Genomic DNA, 25,387 nt, shown 5'->3' on the forward strand with positions numbered 1-25,387 from the left:
CAGCAAGAGGTGCAATGGCCTCGAAGGCTTTCTCTTTAGGAGCTCGGTTAGAAGACCTTATGCACGCAGCAGATTGGTCTTCCAACTCCAGCTTCAAGAGGTTTTATTTCAAACCAGTGGTGGAAGTTGCTCAGTTGGTGGTAAGTAAGCTTTGAACTAGTATAATCGGAGCCTCCGGTCCTGACAAAGAATCAAAATTTGCCTAGCTTAGTAATGCTAAGTTTCAATTCTATTAAGGACACGGAGGTGAGGATTATCCCTCCCGTTGCACACTTGGTGCGAACCCACCCGTACTTACATAAGTAAACTGGTTTAATTTTTCCGGTGAAATACTTGTTGACTGCATACTACTGTTCTTGAAAGATGTGGTGTTGACTTTGGAAAGGTGACCTGAAATACACTCACGGGCTGTCCTTATACATTGCAGGACATGATGAAGCCAAGCAGGACCAATGAAGTGAAGGCGTGACTTGCGGGAAGAAAGAGGAGGTCTTCACAAGATGGTGGAGCTTTCTAGGAGTTATGGACAGAGTAGAAGGACTCCGTTAGGATGCTATCCCTTGGACTGATGGGATTTGATGTTTATTGACTGGGTTTTTTCATTACATATGAGAGCAAATGACATTTTTTTGTAAGAAAAAGTCATTTTATTGCTTTTCTGGCTGCTGTGTTTTTTGGTATTGGAATAAAGCGAAGGAAGAAAAGAATAATCCTCGCCTCCGTGTCCTTAATAGAATTGAAACTTAACGTTACTAAGCTAGACAAATTTCGATTCTTAACTATAATTGGGTGGCCTGGTTGACGTAAAGCTTAAAGATAATGAGAAAGTTTAACTGAAACATGTATAGCAAACAGAGATTTGGAATACTGTATCAGTTTTACGTTTTCAAAAATAGAAGCTTTACTTTTTTGTATTGATACATATAAATTAAGAGGTAATTTTAGCTCAGAGACTCAATATGAACCCACAAGGTTCAAAATACACCTATGAGCTCTGCGAATCCCAGTGTTCAAACAATAACTTCTATAAATAACGTAGCAAATCTGCTCATTTCTGCATGGTCACCCCAAATTTGTCACCTATTTCTGGACCACATTATTGCTTTCTTTAGTCCTCTGTGTACTCTAGCGCTTCTAAGCAAGAGTAAATTGCCTGTGCTTCCCCTTTATACTTGGTAAAATTGGCTTATTCTTATTGACATATTTGATCTGCCTACACGTTCCTAGAATATGGGGAAGAAAATACACCCAGGGCCTGGAAGTTATGTGCCACCCGTGGACAGCAGCACCTATTGTGCCACCCACAGAGTGGGCCTGTAAAACATGGCTTCAAGCATACCATGTGTAGTCTGACTGCAGCAGTCTAAAAAGCTGCCATAAAACCTGCTAAAACAACACTTTCTGATAGGTGGGAAACTCTTCTTTTAAATATTAATACGTCACCCATACGGACCCCTTGTTACCGACAAAGTAGGGTGTTGGATAAAAATAAAAGTGGAACATGTGTGAAAGTAAACTTGGCATGTCCTGTAGTGTAGTTCCTATTTTCCCAATAGGCCCTGCGCATTGGAATAACATAAACAGTAGTATCGACGTAGAAGTGCGGATCTTCCAGGCCTCCACTGACTATGCTAAACTTAATTGGGGTTGTTACCAACTAGCTCAGAGGTCACTGGAAACTTTCTTGACTGAATAGGAAGTGATCAGCTTCCCTGGCACAGCCAAGAAGGGATTCAGTTTTCCAACAACCGTGCAACATGACAACTTTGCTCCTCAGATCAAGAGTCAATCTCTAGGGTTGTGTGAAACAATAGACAGTTATTTTACTCAGTCAGTAGTTGTGCAGTTTACTTTCACAATATGTAGAGAATAGAGAGACAGGTGTTTTCAATAAAGGGTAACATTTATTGAACAGTCTTTCTTCTCGTACAAGAGAAATGAATTGCCACAATTGCAAGACTTGTTATTATAAAAAGTACGTACAGTAAGATAAGTATTGCGAAATAATACTGTAAAAGCATTGGTATGGTTTCTTAGCCATACAATGGTTTAAAATGAATAAAACATATATACATTCATATATACATTAGGCTAAAATACTCAACTGGTGCTTCTAACTACGCCTACCCCAGTGTACCTGACCTAAGCCTAATACTTGGGAGGGGAGTAAGTAAGTAGCTTTAGTTTAAGTTGGTTTTGCCAAGGTTTGCTTCAAGAATTCTCTCTAAGGGTTTAGTCAACACCATACCTCTGGAATAGAATGATGGAGGTCTGGTATCTCCTTCAGGGACTCGATATCCCAGTCACCCGCAAGGGTAGACTAGAAACGCCAGACCTGGATTTCTCTGCAGGAGAAAGACAGCGTCTCTTCTCAGCGCGTCGAGGAGGAGGAGGAGGGGCATCGTCCACGGGCAGCTTGCATCTGCTGGGCTCTTGCAGGGGACGGCTGTTCAGCTCCTAAGTTCACCACACCATCGTTTGCTAGTTAGCAGCGATAGCAGTAGCGATAGCAGCTATGGTATCATCAGCATGACAGCTTCTTCAGCAGCAGCGAGATAGCTGGCAGCATCAGCTTCAGCGAAACAGCAACGAGACAGCAGCGTTTGCTTAAGGCAACGTTGGTAATATTTATACCTGAAAGGTGCCTTGTTTGACGTAAGTTTTTGGACATAAGACGTCAATAAAGATGTCACTAGGAAGTGATCGTCTATCAGTGCTCATTAGAGTTCTATTACTAATCAAAACACAGCAAGATTTCCAGGTTTGCTGAGTTTTTATCTTGTTGAAGAACTCGGAGTGTTAATCTAGGAATCTCAGATAGTAACTTCTGCTATGTCATTGCACTAATTGGTTGCAAAGGAAGTGGCAGAGAAAGCTATTCTGAAATGTGGCTCTGTTCGTGTGAGGCCAGAGACGAGTTTCTGAATATTGTACTTGAACGGTTATGCCAATATAGGGAATAAATGGATTTATAGCCGAATAGGGGCATAAGGTCACAGTATCGATCAGGGTCCTAGATTAGAACGCTACACCCACTCCACGAATTCATGTCCATCAAATTACTAAAACTAGAGCAATAAGATGCATGTGTAACATTGCCCACCCCAAAATACATATATGCATTTGAAATAGGCGTATTTGTAATACGTGAAAATTTAGGTACTGTACGTTTTTGAAGCATAGAAATCATTCAAAAATTATAGCATATGAAATCAATGAACGATTATGCAAAAAGAATTACACATGAAATATCTCTGAAACAGAAGAAGGGCGAGATAATTTCATCACATATAAATGCATTGCAATAAAATGTGCTAGAGGCTGGTGTAAAGTTATTATGTCTCTAGATGTGTTTAGAAATAGAAGTTGAAGCTTCTGTTCTCTATGAATAGTTTTACTTTAAGCAAAGAACTTTTCGTGCCAGAAAAAGGGTGAATATTAAAAAGTGTTCAATTCAAAAGAATTATTGCTTGAACAGGGAAAAATAGAGTTTCAACGCTTTTAGCAGTTTTTGTTGTTCAAAACTGAAGGCCGAATTCAGAGTTCATGGGAACGCTGTGTGTCGGAATGCTTCTCTAAAGTTATTGTTTCTGTTCGGGTGAGAACATCATATCAGACAGGCTCTCAAAGAATTGGTCTACAAAATCAGGTGACAGTTCGACCAAATTCGATAGTGCTGTAACTTGGCAGGTGTGAGAATGATTGCTGTCATCAAAGTCGGGATCAGCAATGCTCACAGAAGGTCGTACCTGGGTGATGTTGCTTTTGTCACTCGCTCCACTGTTACCACCTAGTCGTAGCACAGGAGTCTCAACGAATGCCGTCATCAGGATTGGTAGCCGCTGGGGACAACACAATGCGTGAGCCGTTATCGGACTTAGCAAAGTATCGATATCCATTGGTACAGCTGATGGAAGTGAAAGACAGACGTCCAACACGCACTCATCTCCGCATAGCATACATCGTAGTACAGGTAAGATGCAATTTTGCCATATCGGTCTGAATGAAAGGAACCAGGTCATGTTTAGATCTCCCAACCTGGCCAATCCAAGGACTCTAGTTATTCTGTCCCGGTTGCGGATTGCTAGGATTGTCTCTTTCATTCCCATAGGAGTCATGTCGGAGCTGTGGCTTGCGATAACGAAGCAGGAGGGTCAAAAATAAAATCCCTGCTACAAGTCCCAAAAATAGGGGTATGCCGCCAAAAACAGAGTGGACAAAATTTGGAACGATTCCCAGAATTGCTTGAAATGGTGTAAGCAGTCCCGTAAAAATCGTCTTAAATATGCCTGGGATGCCTGTGGCACTAGACATGTTAAGGAGTTGGCTCAACATTTCTATGAAATGCACGGGGCAATTTGTTGATAAAAGGTCATGAACCTCCGTAGCTGTCCTTGCAACTAGGAGATCATACGTCTCTTTTGATGACGTGATGGGCACTGTTGTCTGTAAAAGCACAGACTTCATTTTGCTTAAAGTATCAATTCGTATAGAAGATAAATGCAGACGAGGCCAGATGGGAGTCTCTATGTCTCCAGGCCCGCTTGGGAAAAATGCTTGCATACAGCATTTGACCATGGAAGTTACGCTTACGAGATAACTTTTCCCTGGCACAGGGCCACAATATCTGTGATCCGTTCTTAGAATGTAACTCCCATTCGCGAGTTGCATAAAGAAGGGCTCTATCTGCGTTGCAGGTGTGACAAGCTGGTGGCATGAAAGGTTGTTAGAATTACCTTCACAGGCTCCGTGTAAATTAATACCCTGACACAAAAGTATACCGCTTAGTGAACGTTTACAGTTTTCACCACTAAGAAATAAATTTTTGTCGCTGTCACTATAGCATGAATGTGTGTATGGTAATTTCCATGCTGATTTAACATAACCTTTACCTAATCGTTCATACTGGCCAGTAGGTATGTATACAAGGCACTTTTTTAATCGGAAAGTTGTTATCGGAATAGTGATAATTCCGTGTATTATCCATTCAATGACAGGACTTTCTGACATTGTCAATGGTAATCTCTCAAGTTTTTCGATGCTCAGGATTGTATAGTCTGCTCCTTTCTGTGCCAAACTGATTTGTTTATCAGTAAGGTTAAAAATGGAAAACAATGACGTTGTGTTGATTAAACGCCAAGGCACATAGCCTGAACGAAGATTTTGCAGCGTCCAGCCTAATTGTACAATAGAACGTAATTGTGACTGGCCATGCTGTAACATTAGCAAGTCTCTGTCTATTATATCAAAGGCAGAGGATACAATATTGTCCAACGAATATATTCTGGAGGACAGAGTCATTAACCCATTGTCCACTACAGAAAGTGATTTTTCCAAATGAATACGATCAATTTCTCGTATTTTTTTTTCTGTTGTTTCAATTTGTGTGACTTTCCAAGCCTCGTTGTACGCAGCATAGATGCTGGCCGCTATGAAACGTTTTGACGCTGTTTGCGTGGTCCAAGAATGAAATCGCGCAAATCAGCACCATCTTTTAGTAAAGACAAGTGTTGCTTAATTTCAGCCAGTGTGGATGATCCTAGCCATTCTAGGCAGAGTTTCCCTACACTGTATGTTGTTACTATCCCTGGATGTTGTCTCTGGGAGTATATAGGGTCTTGTCTGGTCATTTTTAACCCCTGTGTTTTGTTCAGGAATCTATCTTGACAGTTGTTTGTGTCAGTAGGCCAGATTAACCACTTTTTCCAATCAGGATGTGTTCTGTTAAAATGTAAAATTTTAGTTACGTCTATCTCAATATCTGTTGTTGCATTATCAGGTATTGGCTTCGGAATAGACGGTTTGTTAAGGTCTTTGATCTTAGCTAGGCCAAGACAGGATGTTTGGTGAATTGTGTCATTTAAAAACATCATTTGTTCTGGTATCATGCAGGTTCTGAATAGTGCTTCAAGGCCTTGTACCTGCCAATCTTTCGTACCCCAAATGGTTTTTGTTTCAATGTTATTTTTCCAATAATCAAAACCAAATGTCATCATTTTTTCATAAAATGTTTCTGAATATATTAATTTAGTGTTTGTCAGCATTGTTTTCATTTCTGTTTTATCTAACAATTTGTAATAAAACGTTTCTGCATCACTGGTGTTAAACCCTGAGAAGTACTTGAATTTGTCAAAGAATGTTTTAGAACTGCTTTTAGGTGATGTAGCACAATGTTCCCATTGATTATACTTAAAAACATTTCTAGGCTGTGCAGATTTATGCAAATAATGATCGCCATAATGTGTAAAACAGAATAACTGTTCATAACTAAACGAACCTTGTAAATAATCATGTTCTGTGAATCTAGCCGACATTACTAAATCAGACATCATGTCATTAATACTGTTAAAGTCCCAATCATCAGAGAATGTACTAGGTTTTACAAAGTCACTTAAGGAAACTTTCAGTTGATGAGGATACTTCAAGATCTCGACCGGACCATAGATCTCATAGTCAGTTTTCTCCCATACTACCCCACCGGGTATTGGAATGGCTGTGACATTTACTGTTGACAGTTCTCTTTTCTTCACGTGGGATGATCTGTGTGGTTTGAGGACTAGGTTGATGTTCTGACTTGCTGTGTCCATTGTACTATATTTTCCCTCAATGAATTTTCCCAAACAAAGTACCATGATGAACCAAAGCAGGAGGAAAAATACACCTAGACCGAACCAGAACTCTAACCAAGGGGAAATAAGGTAGATTTCCTTCAGTTGATGAAAGAGTTCCGTTGCTTTTTCTTTAAAAGTCATTTTTGTTTCTGGCATCACTTCGGGGTTGCTTTGATCCTCGGAAAAGTTGTCGAAGTCGATGAAATAACCAGAGGCAGTTCTGTCAATTGTTGGGATTGTTCTTTCAATCTGTCTCTCGGTAGCATTTTCTGATGCCACATTATTGTAGACTGGTGTTTCTTGACGAACTGTTTCAATCTGTGTCTCAAGAGGCACGAGTTCCATGGCATTATTGCATGGTCCTTCTCTGTGCACTGCAGGCTGATCGAATGTGATTAGTCTTTCAGTTTGAACCTCTTGGATTGTTGCAAGTTTGGGTATTCTGTTGTTTCTTGGGAGTCCACTGGGCCTACTGTTGATTATAGGCCACATGCTTGTGGTTTTACCAGGTCGATTGATACAACTCTGTTCTCCTTTTTACCAGCAAGGGGCGGTAGTACTACTGATCTTGTTCCGGTGACTGCCAAGACAGGTACTGCTTTTCTGTAAGAAGGCCCAAATTCCTTCTTCACCGCGATTTTTACTCTGACTAGATCCCCAATCTTTGGAATCCAGACAGGCCTTGCTGGGGCTGTTGCTTGTGGTGCCTCGTCAGTGGTATCTGGCTGTTGCTTTAACTTTATGTTGCTTAAGGATTTTCTTGTTTCATTCAGTTCCTGTAAAACAGCCAAACGATCTTTGATGTCAAAGTCTGTTTTATTATCTTGTACCACTGATACCTGACTATCTAAGTCCTGAATTCTCATTCTAATTCCGAACAATAGTTCGTATGGGCTTAAACGTTTTAGAGAATTTCTTGGCAAATTGTTAAGACTGGTCTGGACACTTATTAAATGTTTGACCCACCCAGCACCTGAACCTAATACCTTCGCTGTTATAGATCGCTTTATGTCTCAGTTTTTTCTTTCTACCACACTATTCCCTTCGGGGTGCGACGGACAAGAATACCGCAACCCAATTCCCATGATGGCCATGGCCTCCCTATAAGCTCGAGAGCTAAAAGCAGGACCCAAGTCAGAATGGAACGTGGCAATTGCGTATAAGCCGATAAAGACTCGCAGATCTTTTATAACCGTTCTAGCGTCAGCCGAGCACTGGAGGCCACATTTTTTAAGTGTGTTTAGCCTTAATGATTAATAGGACGCAGGATGGGGTGTAGACAGCGTTACGCTGTTTCTGATTGGTAGCCGGTAGCATGGTTCACTACTGCGATCCCTGTTGCAGTTTTCACAGTTGTTTGCATATATTTGGTGTTGTACACTCATTCCCGGCCACCAGAATACTGATTGTAATTCAGTCAGGGATTCCTTGATCTTTCTGTGCCTAGGACCCAAACCCATGTGTGCGTCTGCTATTAAAAATATTCTCCTGTTCGTGTTTGGAATTACCCTATCCCCCACTCCAGGGATTCGAGCAAAAGGAACGGAGTTTGCATTGATTATGTATGCATAATTGAGTGGATAGTTCACGGGTAGTGCTGCACAGTCGCCTTTTACGGTCGTTTTTACTGCCAGCATGGTTTCCCCGTCTATGTATTTTTCTGCACCCTTTTTTGTGGCTACGGAAGCCGGTTTAGTTGCTTCTGCTGTGGCTGTGTTAGCCAATGAATTCCCTGCAACGTGAACGCCATCACGTTGAAGACTCTGTGCGTGTATCACGTGAGTCTTTTGTAGTTCTTTCTGTAAAAGAGCTACCTGTTTCCAGAGCAATTTATGCTTTATTGTGGCACCTGTGTCATCTTTGTAATCGTTTTCAATCCAGCTCTGCAGTTTATTATTGTAAGAGTTGACGCATAAATGAGAATCGCACACGATTAGTGTCGGGAATTCACGTTCTGCATTTTCAAGCGCCATCTTTAAAGATCTGATTTCAGCTCTCTGAGCCGAACAGTTTCTCACTGATTCAGTTTTTGTTATTTTCGGTCTGAATTTACCGCACAGCCAACGACCTTTAACAATCGCACAGGCTGCATCGTAGGATTTTCTCTCTACGTTGAAATTCTGTACAAATCTATCTGTATAGATTATACAGGCGTACTGTGGGAGAGGCAGAAGTTCGATTGGCAGAGGATATTCTTCTTCATATTCTAAATCATTCAGTTCTTCGAATTGCGGGGCGAAATAGTATTTCACATCTTCCGCTCCTAGAGAATCTACACACTGTATCCATTTCGGATCCAGTGACACTGTAGGCAGGTTTACTGGGCTGAATAGCGCCTCGAAGGCGGATTCCGCTGTGAGGATATTAATCCATTTGCCGTGTGCTAGTTCTCGTTCATTTGCTATTGCAATTTGCACTGCTTTCACAGTTCTTTCTGTGGACTGAATGTTTTTTCTGCTTGTGTGTACAAGTGAGATTTGATTGAAATTGGTACCTTTTCTCCCTCATTAGAGGTCAGGTATGTGAATCCGCATCTTCCTGGGATGACTCGGATTACAAGATCGCGTGTGTTGTCACGTGTATCTAATTTTGTTTTATCTAACATGTCTGTTTGCAGTGATCTCAAAATTTCTGTGTGTTTTTGAGTCCAATTGATTTGTTTAAAATCAGGTTTAATTAGTTCGTAAAGAGGTTTAACCCTCTCTGCGTAATTTATAATGTAAGTTCTTCCGAAATTCAGAAAACCTAGTATGGATTGTAAATTCTTCTGTGTTTTTGGAGCTTGGAGTACAGCGCACTTCTCTAAGAAGTTGTCCGCTAGGCTTTTTCCTTCACTTGATAATTCGTACCCTAAGAATAGTACTGTCAGATGGGCAATTCGAGACTTTTTAAAGTTGAATTTGTAACCCTCTGCTGCGAACCCAAGTATAATGGTGTTCACTCTTTTCAAGTGAGTATCCAAGTCGTCGTCTGTGAGATAGATATCATCTACGTAAGATAATGCCTCATCATCATATATTTGTAGTAACTCTGTTACCCTAGCTGAGAATAGTCCTGGGCTGTTCTTGAACCCCTGTGGGAGACGACAGAAATTGTTCTGCGACCCAAATGCTGAGAAAGCGGTCAAGTATCTGCTTTCTGGTGCAATGTTTTGACAAAATAAACCATTAGATATGTCTAATGTTGTTTTATATTTTTTCCTAACTATGATATTCATTAGGGCTGCACTATGCGAATTTTGTACTGCAAATGTTTTGCAACATGCATTAAGGTGTCTGTAGTCCAAAACTAGACGATATGAATTGTCTGGCTTGGAGACAGGAAACAAAGGATTGTTCATTTGAGAGGTGCATGTTTCAATCACCCCCTGGTATTCAAGTTGATCTAAGATCTCCCTGACATGTTTTTTAGCTTCTTGCTTAATGGGATACTGCAGTTGGGCAGTTGGTTCACTTTTTAACTGGATTTTGTGAGGAGGTGAGTCCTCATCCCATCCTACATGATTTTTATATAATGCCGGTACCTGGGCTACCGCCCATTTCCTTGCATAAGTATATTTTTTGTGAATCGAAATGTGATTCGAGAAGGCAGGCATAATCATTTCTTCGCCACGAGGGCACTCCCTGACAGACTCTGGGCGCCAATCTTTTTCAGCTAACAGAATATCATAGCCTTTTGAGAGTTTATCCAAAAATAGACCCTTTATTTGCCTAGTCTTATCACCCTCTATACGCAATGTTATTTCGTATATTTTATGGGGCTCGCTAAGTCTGGTGTCAGCAGTTTCGACCTGAATGTATTCATTCGTGTCCACTGTCTCCAGATGACTCATCAAGATCTTGCGAGCTATACTGATTTCTGCTGCACTGTCTAACATTGTCTGTGCCCACTCCCCGTTTTTCAACTGTGTCCTCAGTATTCTCGGCATGGTTGATTACTCTAATACTGGCTACCTTCTTTTTTGGAAATTGAGATTTTTTACTCTGAGCAGGTTCCTTGTCTTTGGACTTGGTGTGCTCTCCTGGGTCTGACCGTCCTCTTCTTTCCGATTTCTGCGAAAAAGATCGAGAGGGACGTGTATCAATACTTTGATATCTATCAGGTTTTTTCAAATTATACCTATTTCTAAGGTTGTATCTTTTCTCAGAGGGCTCCCTCTGGGGAGACTGGTGTTCTCGAGTCGGAGTTCTTTCCCTCCGTCGAGGAGACCTTCCTCTGGACTGGAAAACTTTTTCCTTGGGAGTGGATTGTTTATTTCCATCCCAGCTCTTTTTAGGAGTGATTAAATTATTTTTAATAAATAATTTTACTAACTCTCTATATGCTTTTGTTAGTTCTCTTATGTTAACTAAGAGTTCTTCCCTTGACATTTTTTCAATGTCCGGATGTGGTGTGTAGCTGGCTAGAACCGGCCACGTTGCTCCTGGTCTACCTAGTGGACCGAGCCTGGTAATATGATCATTATGTTTTAGGGCGCCATTAAACCAGAGCAGGTGCTCTTGGAATTTTAGTGGGATTTCAGTCTCCTCGAAAGGAGCGTACTCATCCGGTCTTTTCTCTATTTTGTAATAGTGAAACTCTTTTGTTCTAGCGTTTGCCGCTGGAAAGTTTATCCATGAATAGAATACCTCTGTCTGCCGATATTCGTGTGCCTCTATCACGAAAATTACTGTAACACCTTGTGGTGTCAGTCCGTTTTCAATAAGTTTTAACGTTATAGATTTTCTTAAATGTGCCAGGATGATTATTGCACCCGGTTCAGTAGTAGTGTCGGGACCCTGCTGAGTCGCATATACTGCGGCCCCAGTGGTTCAGTTTTCTAAGTCTGACATTTTATAAATGCAGGCTTTGCATAGTAGGTCTCCAAGGAGACAAAGATTAGGTGCACAATATTATGAAACACTGTATCCTTCAACGTTGAATAAACCAGAGCTTTACATAGGAATCTCTTCCTACTGAGTTTGGGCGGATTTTAACCTTTCACCTACTCCAGACGTCTATTGGAGTATTTACGGGAGAAAGGGGTCTGTGTGAAATATGCACGACTGAGTTACTCTAACGTCTTGCGTTAGTTTATCGCCTTACCAAACATTTGGGCGCCATGTAGTGTAGTTCCTATTTTCCCAATAGGCCCTGCGCATTGGAATAACATAAACAGTAGTATCGACGTAGAAGTGCAGATCTTCCAGGCCTCCACTGACTATGCTAAACTTAATTGGGGTTGTTACCAACTAGCTCAGAGGTCACTGGAAACTTTCTTGACTGAATAGGAAGTGATCAGCTTCCCTGGCACAGCCAAGAAGGGATTCAGTTTTCCAACAACCGTGCAACATGACAACTTTGCTCCTCAGATCAAGAGTCAATCTCTAGGGTCGTGTGAAACAATAGACAGTTATTTTACTCAGTCAGTGGTTGTGCAGTTTACTTTCACAATATGTAGAGAATAGAGAGACGGGCGTTTTCAATAAAGGGTAACAGTTATTGAACAGTCTTTCTTCTCGTACAAGAGAAATGAATTGCCACAATTGCAAGACTTGTTATTATAAAAAGTACGTACAGTAAGATAAGTATTGCGAAATAATACTGTAAAAGCATTGGTATGGTTTCTTAGCCATACAATGGTTTAAAATGAATAAAACATATATACATTCATATATACATTAGGCTAAAATACTCAACTGGTGCTTCTAACTACGCCTACCCCAGTGTACCTGACCTAAGCCTAATACTTGGGAGGGGAGTAAGTAAGTAGCTTTAGTTTAAGTTAGTTTTGCCAAGGTTTGCTTCAAGAATTCTCTCTAAGGGTTTAGTCAACACCATACCTCTGGAATAGAATGATGGAGGTCTGGTATCTCCTTCAGGGACTCGATATCCAAGTCACCCGCAAGGGTAGACTAGAAACGCCGGAGCTGGATTTCTCTGCAGGAGAAAGACAGCGTCTCTTCTCAGCGCGTCGAGGAGGTGGAGGAGGGGCAGCGTCCATGGGCAGCTTGCATCTGCTGGGCTCTTGCAGGGGACGGCTGTTCAGCTCCTAAGTTCACCACACCATTGTTCGCTAGTTAGAAGCGATAGCAGTAGCGATAGCAGCTATGGTATCATCAGCATGACAGCTTCTTCAGCAGCAGCGAGATAGCTGGCAGCATCAGCTTCAGCGAAACAGCAACGAGACAGCAGCGTTTGCTTAAGGCAACGTTGGTAATATTTATACCTGAAAGGTGCCTTGTTTGACGTAAGTTTTTGGACATAAGACGTCAATAAAGATGTCACTAGGAAGTGATCATCTATCAGTGCTCATTAGAGTTCTATTACTAATCAAAACACAGCAAGCGGGGATTTCCAGGTTTGCTGAGTTTTTATCTTGTTGAAGAACTCGGAGTGTTAATCTAGGAATCTCAGATAGTAACTTCTGCTATGTCATTGCACTAATTGGTTGCAAAGGAAGTGGCAGAGAAAGCTATTCTGAAATGTGGCTCTGTTCGTGTGAGGCCAGAGACGAGTTTCTGAATATTGTACTTGAACGGTTATGCCAATATAGGGAATAAATGGATTTATAGCCGAATAGGGGCATAAGGTCACAGTATCGATCAGGGTCCTAGATTAGAACGCTACAGTCCTTTCAGTGACTAGTCCCCAAAAGCTATTTTACTGGTAGGGTAAAACTCGTTCCTAGAAAATGTCAAAGTACAGATTACAAACTTTAATTTTTTGACAGGAAAGGGCTACAATAGTAATTCAAGGTCTAGTTTCCATATTTATTAAAAATACAATTTGTTGGTGAAGCTAGATTTTTAATAAATATTTTGGATATGTAACTTTCTGCAAGGTACATTTTCCCTGCCTGAAATTTGCATTAGCCTGTCAGTAGTTGTCCAGCCAGTGCATGATATTAATGAGGTGTGATAACCATTCCCAGAGCAGAACAATGGCTTAAGTCTGGAGACTGGATGGCCTAGGTATGGGTCATGGGATCCCTTCCAGCTCAGGAAGGACAAGTGGGCCCAGGAGCTTCATCAAATTGAAATGGACAGAGGTAAAGCCTGCCCGTTCATGGATTAGTGTAAGGAGAGACCTGAGGAAGAGAAAGCCTTTGTTCCCCATTCCCACATTGGCCAGGCTGGCTCTGAGCCCAGTGGAGGGAAGCTACTCCCAAAACCAGCTTGGAGTACACACAGGGGAGGACATTGATAATTTCCCTGGCCATAACTCTGAATGGAACCAAGGGTTTTGCACAAGGGAGGAATGGGGCCCTCATTTGGAATTTAAGAAGTAAGATGCATTGTGAATTTGTTTGTGTTAGAGCAAAGAAGAACTACTGAAAAGGTGTGTCATCTTACTCTTAAGAACTTTCCCCCATTGGCTAGGGAGGGACTAAGAGTCTAGACTAGCTAGTGCAAACAATACGTATGACTCCACAAGCAACCCTCCTCATAACACTTGCTGGGCCTTGCTGGACCGACAGTAATCTCAAAGGAGCTTGCAAGTACTGGACTTATAGCCAGGGCAAAGATGTGAACTCTAAAGGTCAGTTGGCTGACCTCCTTTGTGACTGCATGCATTTTTACTGAAGAGACCATTACCAAACTGGACCTAGAATGGGCCCTGCTGGTACAGCTGCTGGAGTGCTTAATTGTTGGAGCTATTTTTAGTTAAAACTTAAAAAAATCATATTTCTGGTACCACTTACTGGATTTTTTAAGTTTTGGAGTAAGTTTTATTAACTAATATGTGCTCTATTTGCTTAATTTACTTCATTATTGACTTAATTGTTGCCTTGGTACTCCATAAATACTGTCTACATTGCCTAAAGTTAAGCCTGTCTGCTCTGTACTATAGCTACATGTAACTGAGTTCAGAATAACTTAGTGGCTTTTGTGGATCACCCCGACAAGCTAGTGTTATTACTCATAAAGCTGGGTACCGGCCACCCCAAATAATAAATCCACTTTCTTACAGAAAGGTAGCAGGATAAGAGAGTAAAGCTTAATTGATTAGATTGCTTCTGTCATTAACTTGCTGATGTTCTTTGGGAGTTCCTAGCTGTTAGCTTCCCTAAATGTTGTGACACGCCCTTGTTCTCTTGCTTTGTTTTCTACTGGAAGAGTAAGACGAGTTAAGCTTTTGAGAGGGATAGCCCTTTTTCTTTGGAAAACCCATCATGTTAAATTCTTCTTTTGCAAAGGGTTTATTTATTTATTTATCTATGTTATTGAGTTGTAAGATGCAGGCCTGCAACATGTCATCATTTTGTATCACTACAGCTTTCTTCATCATTGCATTGGAATGATCAGCACGCACAATTCCTCATATATAGATAGTACAAATCAATTAAGTCATGGGATGCACAAACCTTATTTGTGTATTTCCTTTTTAAATGATTTTTATATTCACATCTTCTAAACATTTGCTTTTCCCAATGTAGTCAATGCTTTTTTTGTCTCTTTACAAGAGACTTCTTCTTGCATAATATATTGTTGGCCCCCAAAAACAGCATAAGCCTGGTTTGTTCTTTTCCAAGAAACCAATATCCCATTAGTAGGTTTGGGCTTCAGTCATAACAGATGCATATACGTGGCTTGCATCATATACTCGTTAGGATACATGTCACACAACTTGTTGCTCTCTACGCACTTGATTCTCATGCCAAGATGGGCTTGGAATGCACATACAGTTAAAGCAACTTGTGTCCTGATCTGAGGGGTTATGAAACAACGATCAGAGAGATTATAAATTGTGCCCTACTGAGTATATAGTGCAAGCCAAGTATATGCATCTGTTCTGACTGACGGCAAAACCTGCTAACGAGATATTGGTTTCTTGGAGATTGACAAACCAGTTTTATTCGATTTTCAGGTGCCAACAATATATTAAGCCCTGAAGAAGTCTCTTGTAAAGAAAATAAACGCGTTAGCTACATTGGGAAAAGCTCATTTTTAGAAGATGCGAATAAAGAAATCCTTTTCAAAGAAAATACGTGAATTAAGTCTGTGCATCCAATGACTTAAATAATTTGTACTGTCTATATATGAGGTGTTGTGTGTGCTGATCATTGAAGTGCAATAATAGTATGGAGTAGGAATCCTGTGGCGAAGACCAGGAGGCTGATCTTCCTGATGTAGGCACCACATAAATTTCACTAATTCACCAAATGTGAGAAATGTGATTCCCTTTGTCTCAGTCTCATCATTTGCAAATCAGCTTTCTTCATCAGGTTGGCTTCTCCGGCGGTGCCAGCTCGAAAACTGCAACTGAAAGTTTCAGAGTTTCTAAGGAGACCTTGCAGTGTAAGATGACAAGGAGAAATACTGTAAAATGGGCCAATATTCTATAGCTGGGTAGTCTAAAAAGGTTGGCTGTTGAGTTAGGCCTCGTTGTAGAGGCTAATTTTTAGGTTTCCCTAGAAGGACATCAGTTTGGTTGATGTCTTAAGCCTGGGATTATTGAGTTTCATAGATGTGCTCCTAGAGTTAAAATTGGGCATCCTCTTTCACATTTTAAAGCTTTATATAGCAATTAATTTTGACTTTCTTGATCTGAGGGCTTGCTGTGTAGGGTGAAGTTAGATGTAGAAGATAATTTGGGCCTATTACCTCCTGAGATTTAAAAAACATGCACATGAGTTTAAATATGATTGATTGTGCCGCCGGAAGGCAGTGGAGATTTTTTAGGGCTTGTGTGATGTGCTTTAATTTCTGTGGACTTCGGCAGATTCCTGACGCTTGAGTTTTATCCTCTGAAGTATTTGTAGTCCCTTTCTATGAGTTCCTGTGTAAACTATGTTGAAGTAGTCAAGCTGAAATATAATCAGTGACTGAATAAGTTCAATTTGATGTCTGTTTTTGAAACGAGGGATGATTCTTCTGCTCTTCATGGGGTGTTGGTTTGTACTTTTGACAACTATTGCGGTTGCAGCATTGCTTGGTTCCCATGGACATTTGAATGGGACGTTGCTTGTGATCTTGCCGGTTATCAGGAATTTCAACTTTTGCACCACTGAGATGGAGGCAGCAATTATTCAGCTAGTGGAAAATATGTTTCAGGAATGTTGTCATGTTCATACTTTTGTTTCAGAGGTCACCCAGTTTTAGACAGACTTGAATGCTCTCTGGGCAAATTTTGGAAAAGATGTGTGTATAGGGAGATTATCTGTGTTAAGAGCCTCACATAAATGTTAAACAGAAATGGAGATAAGGAATAACCTTGGGGAATGCATATTTAAGGGGTTGTATGGTCGAGGAGGATCAACTCATTTTTCTGATCCATTGAGAAGAAACCTGTGGTCTACTATGTCCTAGGGTAGTGATAGTTTAATTTGTATGGGGATCTCAGGGTGACTTGCATCAAGGGAGGACAAGAGATCTTCCCCGATGTCCAAGATATACTGTCCATGAAACCGGATTGCCTGCTGTGTAACAGGTTATTGGATTTAATTAAATCTTGATGCTGCCTTTTAAATTCACTTTTTAGGATTTTGCTAAAGAAGTGGAAGTTTGAGAATGGTTTGCAGTTTGAAGGCTCTAGTGGGTCAACCATTTGTTTCTTCAGTAGAGGGGCTATTGTTTTGTGTTCAAGTTTGGTGAATACTCTAACATGCTTGTAGGACATATTTATGATTTGCAGGATGTAGGGACCTGTTTTGGTCAAATGTCTTTGATCATTCCCTCTTATTTCACTGGGAGGCTTGAGGCCTTTGCTTTGTTTGCTGTTCTGGTTAAGAAATGATATTGAAAACTACAGATGCGTTGTGCTTCGCATGTGGGGGGTAAGGGAGAAGTGGGGGAGGGCCATGTATGTCTGTATAGTTTTGTGTTCATTGTCCGTCCAGTATGTCCAGTCCGCGTCCATGTCTCTGTTCGCACTAAACCTGCAGATAGGCCATCTGGTTCTTTGACAACATCACACCCAATTGTTTCTAACCACGCAGTTAGGGCGCACAGATCACCCAAGAGTAGCGCAGACAAAGCCAACCGCACCATGAACAATGACACTGAATAACAATAAGTTATCAACTGATCTAAAGATTATCTCCCTTAACGTTAGAGGTCTAAATCACCCCATCAAGAGAAAAAAGATACTAGACTATCTAGCCAAGACTAAAAGTGACATCTTCATGATACAAGAGACCAAACTCTCCGCAGCCGAGGCGAGCAAAATCAGAGCTAGGTGGATAGGTCAGACTGTATGCTCTCCGGCAGTAGGGAAAAAAAGAGGTGTCATTACAATAATGAGGAACAATGCGAACATAACCATTGAGAATGAGCGGTGTGATAAAGAAGGCAGAATATTGATCACGCACCTGAAAAGAGGAGATGAATCAATACTAGCGACAAACATATAAGCACCTAACAACGACATGACTGCATGTGATAGAAAAAGATTTAGAGGCCAGTAATCCACACAACCTGACGGTCCTTGCAGGCGATTTCAACATGGCGCTTGACCAGATCCTAGATAGACAATCAAAAACCCAATCACGAACCCCAACATCTCACAAGAAGTTAACGAACATATGTAACAGATTCAACCTAATAGACCCGTGGCGACTGCAGCACCCCAACACCAGAGACTACACCTTCTACTCCAACCCACACAACTCCTACAGCAGAATAGACTACATCCTCATATCAAGCTCACACACACACCTAATAGAACACACAGACATTGCAGCCAGAACAATCTCAGACCATTTCTGCATAAGCCCACACCTCACAGGGAGACACAACGAAACGCTCACCCCCAGGTGGCGATTCAACAACTTCGTCATGGCAAAACAGGAAGATAAAGGCAGAATCTGGAAAGCCATAGTAGATTACATCATGGAGAACAACAATCCAGACGTAGACTTAAAAACCGTGTGGGACGCCCTTAAAGTAGCCATCAGGGGTACGCTAATAGAAATGAAGGCGAGAAGGGAAAGAGAAGCCAAGGCACAGCTGAACCAGCTAGAAAAAGATATCAAACTGCTAGAGATGAGACACATAGGAGACACATCAGACTCCACAACACTGATAGAACTCACAAAGAGAAAGTATGAATACAACAGAATCCTAAGCGAGCGTGTTGAACTATGGATAAGAAAGTACAAACAAATCAACCTCTGCGAAGCAAACAAGGCAGGAAAAATCCTAGCATCATATCTCAAACATAAGCAGAGACAACACTATATCTCCTCAATCACGGACACTAACAAAAAAACGCACACCAGGCACAAAGACATCCTACACACTTTCATGAAATTCTACAAGGACCTCTACAAAAAAGACGTAAACCTCGATCAGGAGGGAACCAAGGCATATCTAGAGAGTTTAAATCTACCCAAGATATTGACAGAAGAAGCAACAGAGCTAGGCAAAGAAATCAAAGCACTGGAAGTCTCGGTTGCTATCAAGGCCCTAAAAGACAATAAAGCTCCGGGCCCAGATGGGTACACAGCGCCGTTTTACAAATCATTCCAAGTCGAGCTACTACCGGTCTTGACTAAAGAATTTAACCACTGCGGGAAGGAGAGGAAGGTAACAGACACGATGGCACAAGCTAGCATAATCGTAATACCCAAAGAGGGAAAAGACCCATTGAAAAAAAAACTAGGTGGCCCTAACGTAGCAGACCTGAGAACCTTCCAAACAGCCTTTATAGCCAGACAGGGAATGCACTGGATACTCAAGCAAAAGCAATACACACCGAGCTGGTTAACACTAGAGAAAGCCATACTGAACAACATAGAACCCCTAGCCCTCCTCACGTCCAACAAACAGACACTAAAAGGGAACCCGATCTTCAAAATAACGAAGCACGCTCTGCTCAAGGTAGACCAGAAACTCGAAGTTAGCATCAAAAACTCGAAGTGGGTATCACTTTGGCAAAACCCCAATTTAACTTACAAAGGGAGGCTACTTGACATAACGACATGGAAACAACTGGGCCTCACTCACCCAGCGCAACTGGAAGAGGGAGGTGAACCTCTCAATTTCAACAAACTAAAAGAAAAACACGCCCTCCCAAAAAAAGAGCTGTACAATTTCCTAGCCATTAAAACAGCCATCACTAAAGCAAAACTAACCAAGCAAACACCATCAATATTTCGTCTCATGGAAAATTTAAACATGATGGGACACCATGTTTCACACCTTTACAAACTCCTTCGCCCGGCATCCTCCAATCTCAACAGCAAGAACAACAACTACTGGGAACCGCAGTTAGGCTCCAAACTCACTGAAATGCAAACTCACACTATGTGGGCGTCCCCAACTAAAAATATGATATCGCGGTGCTTGCAAAAAACAAAAAACAAAAAAAAAAGATTTAAAAAAAAAAAAACTACAGATTTCAATGGGAGGGAAAGGAAAAGACTGCCGATTCTCCTGGATGTTGGATGGAATTTCTTAGACCTGGCACCCTTGGTATGGTTCACCTGAATTTTTGGTCTCATACATCCATTTTTAGGTCCCGAATGGGCAGTGTATGCTTCTTCTCCGGGGCATTAAGTAATCTGTATGTTACGTGAAACTCTGCCTATTGCCGGGTAATTTCTCCTGATGCTTGCCATTTGTTTAATGTTGGCATAGCTCCTGTTAGCTAGCTTTTTACTGGCTGTTGATCGGTTACTGACTTCTGTTTAGTCCGGAAGCAGCTGCACCAAACTACTGTTTTTTTCTGCTTTTGTGTTGTATGTTTCTTTGAGTGGTCCTTTCTTTTACATACTTAGTTCCATGCAAAATGAGCACGGAGCTCATCACGAGCACTGCCCTGTTTATTATACATATTCAGCATGGTGCTCGCCATGAGCGCCGTGCTGTTAATTGTTTCTTTGCTTTCTCCACCCCCTACACCGGGCTGAATGAGCTCCTTGTTTGTTAATGTTATCTCCCGCGCCATGCCGCGCTTTCACTTTGATAAATGCGGATGGTGCCTCTTATGCACACTGCATTTTTCACCCCGAGCTATGCTGTGCTTTCAGTTCACTTTCACTTTATTTTACTTTGATAAATGCAGCACGCGCCTCTTATGCACACCGCATTTTTCACCCGCTTTCAGTTTGGTAAAACACACCATTGGGAGGGAGGGCGAGGGGGGAGGGGAGATAACGCAGACCAAGAGAAATTTGAATGTGGAAAAAGCCGCTTTATTAGGAACAGGTGCACATCACAAATTAAATAAACCTTGGCAAAAGCCTTCCAAAACTAATCCTCACTAAATAATTAATTAAACCTGACCCCACCCCCCACGTCCTCCCCTAAAATTTCATAGCCCCTCCCCCACCCATACAATACAACATTTCAAACAGTACAACAACATTATAAAACATTACATCATCAATATATAAAAAACATCCCCTGCACCCCTGCTCCAAACAAAAACAGCCAGATGTAAAAAAATGGGGGGGGGAATAGAAAAAGAGAGAAAAAATTGGGAACCCACACCAATACAGAATGAAAAAACCAAGCTAAACTAAAAGAAAAATTTGTTTGGGAGGGAGGGTGGGAAAAAATTGCTAGCTAACCTCCCAGCCACCAGGTCACCAAACCTAAAATGGTGGCTGGAAGGCGTGGACAAGGAACTTTATATGTTGGGCTGCGAAAACCTACCAAAATGCAGCCCAACAACACTTCTGGAATGTTCTGGCTGACGAAAAACCCCAACCCCCCCCCGCGGCCCTTCCAAATCGCCTGGGGGGGACCTCCCTGCGGTCGGCGGCCCCCCCCAAGCTCCTCTTGGGTGGGAGGGTGAGGGGGGGAGGGGAGATAACGCAGAACAAGAGAAATTTGAATGTGGAAAAGGCTACGTTATTAGAAACAGGTGCACATCACAAATTAAATAAACCTTGGCAAAAGCCATCCAAAACTAATCCTCACTAAATAATTATTTAAACCTGACACCGCCCCCCACCCCCTCCCCTAAAATTTCATAGCCCCTTCCCCACTCATAAAATACAACATTTCAAACATTACAACAACATTATAAAACATTACATCATCAATATATAAACATTACGTCATCATATCAACCCCAATAACTTATAAATACCAGGCCCTCCATTAACCAATCACATGCCTGCCCCTTCACCTGTGTCAAACCCCCAAAACGTATTAACGGTCAACCAATGACCAAGTTATCCTTTCCCTGCCGATAACACAAACCTGACCATTAATCACCAAAATCTGACACAAGCTGCCCCGAAACAACTAGACCCCACACTGCACCTGCTCCAAGCGACAAAATACAACTAAAATCCCCTGCACCCCTGCTCCAGACAAAAACAGCCAGATGTAAAAAATGGGGGGGGGAATAGAAAAAGAAAGAAAAAAGTGGGAAACCACACCAATACAGAATGAAAAAACCAAGCTAAACTAAAAGAAAAATTTGTTTGGGAGGGAGGGTGGGACAAAAATTGCTAGCTAACCTCCCAGCCACCAGGTCACCAAACCTAAAATGGTGGCTGGGAGGCGAGGACAAGGAACTTTATATGTTGGGCTGCGAAAACCTACCAAAATGCAGCCCAACAACACTTCTGGAATGTTCTGGCTGACGAAAAACCCCAACCCCCCCCCCAGCCCTCCCAAATCGCCCGGGGGGGGACCTCCCTGCCGTCAGAGGCCCCCCGCTAGTCCCCCCTTTTTGCGCTATGCTGGGCACGCTTTCTCAATTACCATCTCCCCAAAGCATACATTCTGCCAGTCACCTTTTGATGGTTTTCATTGTGCTCACTTTGGTGCCGAGATGACTTCTTCTAATGCCAGCGAAACACTTAAGCGCTTTTGACACTTACATCTTCAAAATATAGCACCATGACACCTTACTGTTTGCTCCCCTTCTAATTTATGTTTTAATAATCACACCTATTAATTATTCAATTTTTCCACTGGTGGTTATACCATATCTGTGCAAACTAACAGTGGCATGAGCAGCAATATACCTAATGAGGTGGGCCGCCTCCACACACACTTCCCTGTCATAAGCATGGCATGACAAGAATTCCCATTGTTACACTCCTTGAACCAAGTGTCCTCTGGGACTTCAATTCCCAGAATTCCTGGTGATGGAGTCACACAGCACGCAACTTGCGCCCTTCGGTGGAAGCCCAGTCAGACATCGAGAGGCAGCTTTCCCATAAACTTAAAATGAGCTGCCCGCTCATTGTACCAGCGGCGGAGAATGGCTTGACTGTAGCTGCTGAGGCACAATTTTTCTTTTGACAAAATAAGGGGGCACTGTATGCCATGGGGGTGTATGTGGATATGTGAGTAATATCGATGACCCCAACTTCTTGACATGGTGACTATGTTTGTTGTGAGTGTGTTCTATGCGAACCATACCTGGGGCATTACTTACATCACTGATAAACAAACAACGGAAGCACTGCAACTTTTTTATGTGGGCGTGTGTTGAGTATGGTGTGTGACGTGGGGCCTCTGATGCTATGATCAGCACCTGGAGGAACGGCATCTGCATATCTGTTCCCATCAGAATGAAGAGTGTGAGTTTACCATATACCAACTATCTGGAGAAGTGTTCTCCTTACGCTCATGCAATGTGCCATGCCAAGCGCTGTAGAATTGCTGCATTGGGTGCATTTTATTATAATTGTTTTGTCTCAGCCCCCTCAAAATTGAAATTATTAATGTACAGTGTTAACAGTGCCACCCCATTGGACCCTGACCCCGAGTCTTATCATTCTAGGGGACCACACAGCAGGGACCTGTAGCGGCTTCAGTGTCTCTTTGTAACCATTAGGAGACATGGAAGCCTTATGTAGTTGGTGGATGCTGCTTTCTCCAAAAACGGAAGTCTCTCCGGCCATAACTCTTTTCTTTCTTTTCTCCTTTTCCTCAGCCTCATAATTGCACACCAAATAATACTACCCCACACCATATCACACAACACCACTACAAACCAAGCCACATAAGGCCACTCAACACCACACAAATCAATGCTACACAATTCTGCACCACACAACATATTACATGACACATAATACCACTAAGCACCACATAATTACACTACAAATAAATACACTCTACTCAATACAACATAAATACACCCCACAACAAATTCACCCTACTCCACAGACCAGTAATATGCATAAATGCACTACACATCATGTCACATAATTCAAATAAGCATAATTTCACTAAACGCCACGCAATTCCACACCATTCAATTCAATTCCACACATTTCAAATACCCACCACATACTTCCACACCAAACCACATATTTCAAATACACAACGCAGATCCACAACACACCACACACCTCCAGTACACACCACATATTTAAATATAATGCCACAAAATGTTACACACCATATAAATCACCTACACAACAGGCCACTACACAACACAAAATACCATTCCACATAATTTCAAATAATTAACTCCATAACACACATTCTCACTACATAATTCCAATATACTTAAAACTATTTAATTATTGTCCACACAAATCCACGCCACAAAATTCCACATCTCTCCCTTGCACTTCTACCAACACTGTCATCTTTCCCTCACACACCCACTGCCCCACTAATCTCTCTCTCACACTCACAATCCCACTACCCACTCTTATTTCACAATACCACTGCCCACTCTCATCCCTCCCTTACACTACCTGTCTCTTCTCTATACTGCTTACTCACACATGCTACCTTCCTGTACCACCTCATGCTGTGCACTAGTCCATCTCTTACCTCCCCCTTCTAGGCGCTCCTTCCACTTGTCCCTCTATCTCTCTTTAGTACTCCCTCTCGCCCATCTCTCTCACTCTCTCATACACTATTCCTGCCTCTCTCTTGTGGTTAACTTCAGGACTTCAAGCACAGTTTCTATCCTGTCACATTTCAAAGTTTCCGTCCCTCAAACCCATGCTTTCCTCCTCTTCTTAGGGTGTCTTCTGCATGCACAGAACCTTCCCCTTCTTGTGTTAGTGGCCTGCTCACCCCTTCTTTCTCTTTCTCACACACTATTTCTGCTCCTCTGTCTCAAATTCAACAACCACTCCCTACACAAACTACATATCCCTTTCATTCTTCCTTTCTATATATTCTCTGTAGCTTTCACCGCAATCTATTCCCCATGCCACATAAGTCCACTACACAAATAAACTACACAACATACAACTCCACACCACATAATTCCACATCTAACAATTCAAATGCAACCCACATATTTCCACTTCACACCACCGCACTCCAAAACAAAACACATAGGTAAAAAACATTATCATTTACAATGTCAATAGCTCTAACTCTCACAAATGCGAGACCGATTGCATTGCAAATGCTTGTTTACAGTTGCTGTCAGCTTCATTTTTGTTGCCTTTAGGAATCTGGGCTCCCTATTACTGCTAACCAGTGCAAAAGTGCATGTGCTGTATACTTAAAACATGATAACATTGACTTATCCACAAATGGCATATTTTATTTACCTATAAGTCCCTAATAGAGTGCACTGTTTCTGCCCAGGGTGTGCAAATGAAATGCTGCTAGTGGACAGGTACCACTGATTGTGCCACCCACTTAAGTAGCCCTTTAATTATGCCTCAGGCTTTGGCAGAGCCTGTGTGTCGAATTTTAAACTGCCATGTGGGCCTGTCAAGTTAACCTACTTGCCAAGCCAAAACCTTCCTTTTTATTACATGTAGGTCACCCATGAGATTGACCATGGGCAGCCCATGGGCAGGGTGCAGTGTCTTTAAGAAGTAGGACATATACTTTTAAGTTTTACATGTCCTGGTACTGAAACACTCTTAAATTAAATGTATTTTTCAGTACTGTAAGGCCTAT

The sequence above is a fragment of the Lissotriton vulgaris genome, chromosome 1_1, assembly GCF_964263255.1.
Source record: "Lissotriton vulgaris chromosome 1_1, aLisVul1.2, whole genome shotgun sequence".
In the NCBI taxonomy this organism is placed as follows: Eukaryota; Metazoa; Chordata; class Amphibia; order Caudata; family Salamandridae; genus Lissotriton; species Lissotriton vulgaris.